A 10,439-nucleotide genomic window follows, 5' to 3' on the forward strand; every position below is an offset into this window, starting at 1 on the left:
AGAGCTGCCACGAGCTGAGGACCAGCCCCTTGAGCTCCAGGCTCAGAAGGAACAGCACCAAGCAAAAATGCCACGTCCCCTGGAGAGGTAGTACCTGCCGGTTTAACCTCTTGCATGGCCTTTTGACTTTCTGATCTTGATTTTTTCAGCCTATTCCCCTTTGCATGAAAAAAATGTCTTTTTTTTAAACTTTCTTTCCAGTCCCAAACTTCCCGAAGAGGCAGAAATGACAAACCCTGTCTCAAAGCCCAGTGTGGTGGAGCATGGACTAGAGATGCCAAAGCTCAGGCTAGCTTGGCCATATTATACATATAGCTGTATCTACAATACACGCAGAGCACTTTCAGCCTCCCAGCACTGGGTCAAATCTCTGTGGCTGACAAAGCCGACAGCATCGTCCCCTCCCGCCACACACCGGAGTGTGGCCCAGCATGCTGGCCATCACAGTAAATCAACTCGTTGCTTGCCTTATTTGCGGCTTCCAACTGGCAACACCGCAGCTCCCGTGGCGTGCCCTTCCTAACAGTTTCCCAAACTTTTCTGCTGAAGCTGCAGGATTTGGCTTCTCAGTGGAATTTGTATTCTGCGGGAGCCCCCTGCTCCCGCCGGCTCCTCGCACCCTGCGATGCGGTGGTGCCTTTGCCGTCTCTGCACAGCCTGAACTTGGCAGCATGTGAGGTCGTTTCCCACAGCTACGGGTAAAGCTCGGGGACCACGCCTGTATTGTGGAGCTAGTTCCCCATCAGTGCAGCCAAACTCCTGTGAAAGCCTCTTCACTCAAGCAGAGAACAGTTATTGCCTTTGATAAGCTTGTAAAACATTTCTGGCTGTTTCTGGATTTCTCCGGCAAAGACACATAGCAGAAGATAAAACTCACTCATGTTCTACCCCAGAGCTTAAAAAAACTAGGGAGAAAAAAGGGAAAGTGCTCCTGGACAGGTCAGGTATGGTTTAGCTGAGGAGAAAAGCCTGACTTTGAAGCACCCACCTTCGTACAGAATCGCAGATTGGAAAAGATCAGTGAGTCTCTAAGGTCATTGAATCCAACCATTAAATATTTTTGGAGGAATTTGATCAGGACCTAGTTGCAGAATGGGAAAAGCTGTTGGCTTTCAGGGGTTGTTGATGGGGCAAAATACAGCTCTTGGAGCACATGGCATTGCATGCTCCTGGTAATAAGCATAGCCCAAGGCAGGGGAGGCAGCCTAGGTCTCCTGTCCTTCAGCAGCTGTGGCTCTCTCTGCTGCTGGAATGAGGCTGTTTGCTCAGGCTGCTCCCTGGCCTCATCTTGTCATTCAGAGACCTTTCCTAGCCTGAGCTCTATTTCTGAGGTCCTGAGCAGTGACCCTTAGCAATTACTCATTGTGGGATTTTTTGGGCAAGGATCTTCGGGGCTCATTGTGTGCCAACCCCAGTGGAAACTTGACCAGGATTGAAAATTTTAGGACACCTCCTCTATGAAAATGTACCCAGGACAGAATGGTCTGGCTTTATGTTTGCAATGTTTCACCCTTCATGGCTGCACTCAAGGCACAATTTCACTGCTGGGTAAGAAGCTTAGCCAGGACCTTGAGATTTAGCCCTCACTGCTACCCCTACAAGCTCTGTAAGGACCTCCTCATGGACACGCACTCATGAATTTGGGTAATGGAGGTGTGGATGGCTTTCTACAAGCTGCCAGAGGTCTGCTGCAGCCAGATGAGTAAGACCAGCCCGAGAGCAGCTTCCCCGACCAGGAGGACTCAGGCTGTAGCACAGGGCTCATCTGTGCCTGGATGGGTTTCAGTGCCTCCTACTCACACACTGTGAGGCAGAAAGTCCCTCTGCTCAGAAAGGTGCTTCAGAAAACCAAAATATGTGCACTGGGACCACTCACTTCTGCTGCTGTAGGAACCATCACTGTGTGGCAAACGATTAATGGGACAAGTATGCACCACTCCCCTCTGAGTCTCCTCCAGCAGTGCTGATGCCCTCCCAGGACATGATGCTGCCTGACAACCAGGGCGTAGATGTCATCCCCTCCCTCACTGCCTCAGACAGCCTAGAGTAGCATGGCAGGGACTCACAAGCCTTGGAGTTACTATTTCTGATCAAGAAATGGAAAATCCCTTCTCTGGGGAGGTGCCACTGTGTCCTCTCAAGATGTTTCAAGGTACAACTGTGCCTCACTTCTACCCATTTTTGCTGGAGACCTCCTGGATGACTTTGGTTTGGAGAAGAGACCCATTCTGTGGCATGAGGTTGCTCGCTTGCTCCTCTCCAGGTGTTTTCTCTGCTGCCACAGCCTGGCCCACCAGGATGGACCATGGCTGCCCTCAGGAAGCCTTCAGGACCTCACTGAAGGCATGGGTTGCACTTGGGTAAGCATGTCCTTGGAAATTGACAAAACATTAAACATGCTTCACAATTAACAGATTTATCATCCAACATTCAAAGAACAGTGTTGGGGGCAAACTTCAACCCCTTCCACCCCCATCTTGGTTGGAAAGGATGGCAGCTGATAGTGCTCCAAGAGGATTTGTGCTGCCACCAGCAAAGCCTGAACAGCTGTGAGGTCATCCAAAAGCATCTGAGATTCTGACTTTGCCACCAAAATGGGATTATGGTGGCAATATCATAGAATCCAAGAACAGTTGACGCTGGAAGGGACCTTAAAGTTCCAACCCTCCCCCTCACTGGGCAGGGACACCGATGTGCAGTGGTGTGGACACTAGAAATAAATTGTTTTCTGATGTTTCATCTGGCTTCTCCGTGACTATTTAGTAGCATGAAGAAAACATTTCAGCAGGGGTTCCAGCTAAAGTCTTTTGTCTCTAACTAAGGAAGGGAAGCAAACATGGCCTTAAGTAAGAGGATTTACTAAGCAGGAGAATCTGTGATAAAGGTTGTTTCAGCAGAGATGGGGCTGGGAAGTCCAGTGTGCAGCAGGCAAGAACTAAAGGGATGAAATCCACCCACTTCCATTGGAGAAGGGGTAGAAGCGCAGGGCAGGCTTTGTGGGGAGTCACTGTCCTACCACAGAAGTCCTTGAGATCATTTCCAAGGGGCTCCAGGGACCTTGCCTGGCAGTGGATGACTTGGCTAGAACATGGAGGAGGTGAAAAACATGTCCATTTCTAGCAATAAATACAAGATCTTTTCCTTTCTATTATGGACTGTATTTTCAGAGAATGTGCCCAAAATGAGCAGGTCTAAAATTAAACCAAAATGAAGGCAACAAGTCCTTGATAACTTTGTGGCTTGAAACGGGTTAGCAGCTGGCACTCCCTGCCTTCCTCCTAAATCTCCCTAACTATGAGCACCTGAAGGGACATGGGGGGCCCAACAGGACCACATGTTCTTTGCAGTTTTCTCCCCGGGGCAGGACAGCCTCATGGAGCCACGGCTCCAGGCTTGAGGCCATCCTGAATTTGGTCCAGCAAGAGCCTGCCAAATCCCACAAGGATGCCTCATCCCTGCTGTGTGAAACCACTGCAGCGTGACCTCAGGAAGGCGGCACTCACACCACGTGTTGTGTCGATGAGAGGCAGCTGTGGGGAGGCGTTCGGCTGTCAGGAAGCCTCACGTTGACGATGAAATTTTGGGATGCAGCAGCTTCGGTTGTGGCTTTCCATTGGATCCTCCCAATCCTGTCACCCCAGCCTGCAGCCCACTAATGCAAAGCAAAGCAAAGCAGTGATTCCCATTTGTTCTTGCCAGCTCCCTCAGAGGCAGCACTTGAGGACGTGAAAACCTGGAGTTCACCACTGGCTCTTTGGGCTTATCCACCCTCAGGGTGCTTGGCAGCACTGCCATCAAGGGATAGGCTTCTGCCAGTTCAACCATGGCCCCAGAAAAGATCTGGTGGCCTTGAGAGGTTTTTATTATGCATGAAAACAGGTGATATTTTGTTCCTTACTCCAGTAGTGGTGCGTGTAACAAACACTGCATGTGCCAGGGAAGGAGGCTGGTGGTCTGCCAGTAAGGGGCACAACCATTGCAAGAAATAAAACGGAAATGAATTTTTTTTATGCCGTTCAAGGGGGGGAAAAGGATCATGTGGACACACTGGGGTTGGTCTTCTGCTTGGTTTTGCAGGTTTTGCAGGATGAGGGCTTGGCTGAAGAGCACCATTCCCTCTCTGGGACAAACTCCCTTGTGCTGCTGCATGTGGGCTTGTGAGCATAGATTTTGTTTTCCCTCAGAAACCAACTGGTTGGGTAACTGCAAGAAAAAATACTCAGAAATGTGGTGAACAGGGGAAAAAAAAGTCATCTCTCTGGAGGGGACATTGGTGGGAAGACAGTTTTGCAAAGCTGGGGCTGCTGCAGAAGCCTGGGCATGGTCCCAGGACATGGAAGGGAAGGGCTGCTGGACAAACAGAGCATTGAACGATGCCAGTAGGTCTTTCCTGTGCATTTCTGTTCCTTGTTTGCCTCAGGGATTAATGTGTGTGTGTTAATAAACTCGGTAGCCATTAGAAGGAAGCTCAGATTTTGTTTTGTTCTTGTTTTTTCTTCATTATATTTGATAGCACGTGGTTAATACAGAATTGCAGGTGGAAGAAATAGATATAGAGGGGGTTGTTAAGTAAGTATGCAACCAAATTATTTTTGTGATGGGTGGGGATAGGAGATGGACATTTTCAGCGCAGATAAATTAACTGTTCTAATTTGTGGTTAAATCACCCTATAACTAAGGGTTAACCTTCTCTTTCACCTTAAACTTCTGCTGCTGTTCAGTTCCATGAGAATATCATGTATTTCCCTTCTCATTCAGATTCTAATGTTACCTTAAACTAACCTTGCTTTAAAACTTGCTATTAAACTTCAAAATAAAAACTAGAATTCTGTGCATCTTGTTGCATGAAGCATAAACTAGTGTATATAGGCATGTGTCTCCTAACTGCTTGAAGACATTCCCTGTTGTCATAATCTGGGATTTTGTATTAAGATGTGTCAGTAGTTTAAATTCCTCCCCCAAATCAATAACAGGAGCTATCCAGAGAGGAGACCAGACAATAACAGCCCTAGAAATGGTCCATCATGAACCTCACCAAGTCCAGCAAAGGCAAATGCCAGAGCAGAGATGGAGCCAGGCTCTTCTCAGAGATTACACAAGGGGTAATGGGCACAAGGTGGAAGAAGAGAAATTGCAGTTGGATATCAGCAAAAAAAAAGTGTTTTCCATGAGAGTGATCCAACAATGGAGCCCAGTGAGGCTGTGGAATATCTCTCTTGGGATATGAAAACCTTGGCCCAGAGCAACCTGATCCAGCAGGAGTTGGAGGAGGAGCCTCCAGAGGTCCCAGCTCCAGAGCTCCTGCCCGGCCTCTGTTTTTCTGCAGATCTATGACTTATTAACAAAACCCCATGGTCTATTGGTAGAGAAACCAGAAAAATTACAGTAACTCCTTTAGTCTTGTTCCTAACCCACCTGTTTGATGTTTTTTCTTGCCAGGTTCACCATGCCCCAGTGCATGTCCTTTCTTTATTCATGTCCAACATTTTAAGACTCAATTACTGTCTGGTCAAACACCTCTTCATGCTTTGCTTGGCCAAGTCGAGTGACCTGGAAACCATCTCTCTCCCCTTGCCTCCAGCTGCCAGGCAGGCACCAAAATCCTCCTGAGATGTTTCCCCAAACCCACAGGAGAAGTCACCAGCAGTGCTAGTCCCTAATCCTCTGGGCTAGGAAGCTTGGATGTCAGCAAGCCCAGTCAGCCTCAGTGGGGCAATGAGGGAGGCTCATTACCCAGTGGCTGAGCCCCGTCCCTTGCAGACCTCCAGGCCCACAGCCGGCCCGCAGCACCAGCGTTCCCAGGTCCACCACCGTGCTCCTGGCTGCAGGGAACCTGCCTGATCACGAGTGCAAGGTGGAAGGTAGATGAGCCTGGTGTGGTACTGCAAGGCTCTCCCCACCTGGGATTGCTGGGTGGGCACACAGATGTCCAGTAGTGGTCACTGGGTCTGAACTAGGTCCTGGATCCAGCCCTGGGCTTGCAGGGGAGGAAGGGGAAGGCTCTCGCCCCGCTGCAGGTGTAATGAGCTGTTTTTCTCCCATGTCTCCAGCACTTGGCTTCCAGCCCCGAAAGGAAGAGCACCATGCCAAGAATTTCCACAGCTGTGTCCAACAGAGCAAACTGACACCTGATTTGCCATTAATTATAGCGGTGGGAGTAGGTCCAGGGGCAAATGTGAAAGGGTGACAACCGGGTGGCGATAAGGACAAGCCTCGTCTGTTGTTTGTCATAAGGGCTTGTCGGGAGGGTTTTGTTTTCTGTGAAAAACCAGTACAAAGACTTCCAGCACGCAGAGAAGCAGCAGGCAGGACAGGACCTATAGAAACCCTGCCTTCCTCCCTGGCTGTCTTCCCCCCAGCACCCCCAGACCAGAGAGGGCTGCGTTGTTCCCAACACCCCCTCCCAGCCCCGCGCTGTTTGTGTGCCGGCGTGGCGCCAGGCGCTGCAAAATTCCTGCAAGAAGGGAGGTAAAAATAGACCCTGAATTATTCCAGACCTTTTTTCCAGTCTATCTGTGGGCGAAATAACCCCCATTCCCTTGTGAGGCCTGAGCAGCTCCAGCCATTCCCAGCACCACCGAACCCCCACCAAACCGGGAGACCCTGCCCTTGCAGCCTCTGTTGTGCTCCTCGATGGATAAGTTACTATTCAAGAATGCTGCAGCTCCAAGGGGGAGCACCCATAACCTGTAGATGGTCCCCACTGAGGTTGTTAACGGGAGATTTTTTAGGTGCAACCAGGCTTATTTCTGATTCAGCTGTGGCTTTCAGCTGTTGCCCCAAAGGTGTGCTGTGTATCCTTGCTTTAAACATGGAAAAGAGAGGAGAGACAGAGAGACAGCGAGAAAAAGGCATAGAATTGGAGATATTACCTTAATTTAAGAATTTAATTTTATTTTGTTCCAGCATTGAAGCAGGTGGAGTTGAACAATGGCTGTGTGAGCACGGCAAGGGCAGGGAGGACTCTGTTTAAAAAAAAAAAAAGAAGAAAAAAAAAAGTGGATTGTTATACCTTTTTAAACACTTGGGAAGGATTTCAGAAGAAGGCAGGCACAGGTTTCTGCACCCCACGTTGAAGCCCTGGGGTATCACAGACTGGTGCCGCAGGGATATTTTTTAACGATGCACTTTGAAACCTGTGATCTGTTTGGTGCTATTAAACTCGTTAATGCTTTACGTCCTCCCCGGCTGATGGCCGAGCACGGATTGCTTGAACTCGGCTGCTCCCCAGCCCACAGGGGCAGCTGGAAGGAGAAGAGGGAGTGGGAGCGATGGTGCTCGCTGATGAGCCTCCGCTCGTCTGGGAAATACTGCAAGTGGGTGTTGGTCAGGAAACAAAGCTCCTGAGCAACCGGGAATGCGTCGGGCGGCTGCTGCACTCGCTGGGCAAACAGGAGGCGGCGGAGCTCAGGTGCACCGTGGCCCGTGTGCCCCACCCAAGGGGGCCCAGAGGTGGCCTTTTACAGCTGCCAGTCACTCACTGTCTTTTTCGGCCAAAATTCAGATTTAAAAAAGAAAAAATGGAAAGAAAAATGACAATATATAACTATATATATTATACAGGTTTTACAGACTGTGTAAATACATACATCCATAATATAAATGTATATAAATATATTAAAAATATATAAATCTATAAGTAATAAATATTTATATTATATACACGCACAGACATCCTTGGGGATCCATGTGTGCATCATGTTTACTTTGCTGGATGCCTGGATGCATCTGGAATTATATGCATGTAATATAAATTCCTGGACTTATATTGTAGATAAAGTTGTAAATATGTATTTATATAATATAGAAAAATATATGTATATAATAGACATAAGAGATAGAAATCATTTATACATATTATATAGATGCATATTATTACATATTTATTATTACACATATACATGTCACAATATTGTATATTATGTATATGTACTATGTACTGATATCATATGTGTATTATACATACATGTCTATTTATAGTATATATTACTATTAAATATATATAATTGACAAAGAAATGGCCATAAAGCAGTTGTGTTACTATTTATACCATCTGGACATCAACAACAAATTTTTTTTAATTCTTCCCTAGACAGTAAATTAAAATGTTCACACCTTGGCTTTCCAACTGCCTCAAAACCATACTTCCTTGGCATTTGCACTGTCTTTTCCCCAGAAACACCCAGATTTTCATTATCTGCTGACCCTGCTCAGCTCAAACAAGTCAGTTCATAGGCAATAAATGAAGTGGATGAAAAACAGAGGAGAGAGGAAAAATAAATGTCCTCAGTGGGAAACTTAATAAGGAGAGCTAAGGAAGAAATAAATGAGATGAAAGGGTGATGCTGGGTATTCAGAAGGGCTTTACGACCTCCCCTTGTCACCGGCCACTTGCAAGCCAGGAATGAGCCCATCCAAAAGACAACTCTCCCAGCCAAAAACTGCCAGTGCTGAGCCAAAACTGGAATGGGGAGAAGGGTTCAAGTAAGGGGGGGACAGGACCAGTACTTTTGGCAGCATCTTACACTGGTGTAAGCTTCTCGGTTGATGAAACCAAAGGAAATCACAACTAATGCATTTATTTATTTAATTTACGAGGCTTATTTATGAGGCAACTTATTTATGAGGCATAAAACCAGGCAGTAGTTTGGGTTCGGTGCCTCTATCCCATTGTTCCTTTGTGATGCAGCCCCATGTTCCTGGAAGATGCTGAATGCCCTGGCTGAGGTGGTGACATCATGCACAGGGGAAGCAAAAGCTTCTTTTTCATTTGGGGCATTTAGACCTCTCTTTGGTGTTCCTGTGTCTACTTAACCCGAAATGTTGGTGCAGGTGGATGGGCTGCCAGGACACTGCTCCCTGCCCATCCCCGGCTGGCATTTCGGGAGCAGCACCAGGAGGCTGCACGAGCAGCTTGCCCGTGTCCTGTGAGATAAACCTCTCCCTGAGTTTAATCGAGCTCAAGAGCTTTACCAAACTTTGCTGGTTTTGGACGGATTGGTTCTGGTTACCCCCACCCTCAGTGACACTGACTGACACCATCAGTGCTCAGTCTTGACTGTTCCCCTCCTTCCATAAAACGCAGTGAAGGAGGGAGGGCTTTCCCCTGGTTCCACCACAGTGAGGCAGGTCACTGGAATTAGTTTTATTGCTGGCAGATAAAAAGTTCTCTCTGCTCATTACCCTGTAAGTTATGCCTTATGCACCCCTTAATGCAAGTGGGGCTGCTCTTGCATTTAAGATAACAGCAAGGTCCCATCACTGTCTAGAGAAAAGGATCAGGATTTTGCTGAAGTTCTGGAGTGAATCCAGGACTTTTTCCTGGTGGATTTGGGGCAGAAAGAGGAGCATCTTCCCTGATGTCAAGAAGGTAGAATGCAGTGAGCCCTGTACTGTCTAGTAGTACAAAATGAAAAGGGATGCTCCCAGGTCCAGTGGATTGGGATGTAAAATTCACAGGGTCCTTGCATTTTTGGTTTTCTTAAAAGCCAAGAAACTGGCAGATGCAGAGGTGAGCCATCCCACCCCCAAATGGACTGGCTCATCCTGGGGGTTGCCTGGTTTATCCCAGAGAACTTACAGGGAGCTTCAGCCAGCAGAGATGAAGACCACCCTGCCCATCTCAGGCAAGGCTGCACCCATCCACCCCTTGAAACTGGAATTCAGCAGCACCCTGCCAATTCCCACACCTCTCTCCTCATGGTAACAGGGCACTGGTGTGGTCTGCAGTTTGACTCTCTGTGGATATAAGGATTCAGTGATGTATTACATATGATTTTACATACAAGCATATATTGAAAGGCCATATAGAGCTGATTTTAGAAAAATGAGAAGGTAAAAACCAGGGTGGTGATTTACCTGGAGGGTGCTGGGGGTATTTATGGCATGCAGGGGGTTTCTACCATAACTGGGTGTCACCACAGTGCAGAGGGAAGCCAAAGCACTGCTGGGAAGTGTCTGCAGACAAAATTAGGGAAAATATTTGACAAAGAGGGAAATCACAGCCTAGCTCAGGAGCGACGCTTGGCCCCTGGCACCTGTGTGCTTGCCAGGGGCGCTGCACCAGCACGGCACCTCCCCAGCACTGAATGTGGCCATGAACCCGGGATGGAAAGCCACGGGTGGAATGCTTTAACTCATGGTACACTCCAAAATCAGATATACTTAACAGAATCACAGAATCAATCAGGTTGGAAAAGACCTCAGAGGTCATCGAGTCCAACCCGTGACCCAACACCGCGGTGTCAGTCAGACCCCGGCACTGAGTGCCACGTCCGGTCTTCCCTCAGACACCTCCAGGGACGGTGACTCCACCACCTCCCTGGGCAGCCCACTCCAATGTCAAACCACGCTTTCTGTGAAGAAATTCTTCCTAATGCCCAACCTACACCTCCTCTGGGGCAGCTCGAGGCCATATCCTCTCATCCTGCCGCTGTTTG

General features: G+C 48.1%; 1 long non-coding RNA gene across 3 annotated transcripts; it reads right to left on the reverse strand.

Moving 5' to 3' along the window:
* Positions 1 to 6,873: 6,873 nt before the first annotated feature.
* LOC108444825 lies at positions 6,874 to 10,438 on the reverse strand. 3 transcript variants are annotated; one of them, XR_001859530.1, is made up of 3 exons: positions 10,389 to 10,438; positions 9,581 to 9,957; positions 6,874 to 6,965 (listed from the first exon to the last, which is right to left on the reverse strand). It is a non-coding gene; the product is annotated as an uncharacterized LOC108444825 (long non-coding RNA). The 3 variants fall into 3 exon arrangements; XR_001859529.1 differs by having other exon boundaries at positions 9,859 to 10,433; XR_001859528.1 differs by having other exon boundaries at positions 9,581 to 10,433.
* Position 10,439: the final 1 nt, after the last annotated feature.

Source organism: Corvus brachyrhynchos, unplaced genomic scaffold, assembly GCF_000691975.1.
Source record: "Corvus brachyrhynchos isolate BGI_N302 unplaced genomic scaffold, ASM69197v1 scaffold312, whole genome shotgun sequence".
Lineage (NCBI taxonomy): Eukaryota > Metazoa > Chordata > Aves > Passeriformes > Corvidae > Corvus > Corvus brachyrhynchos.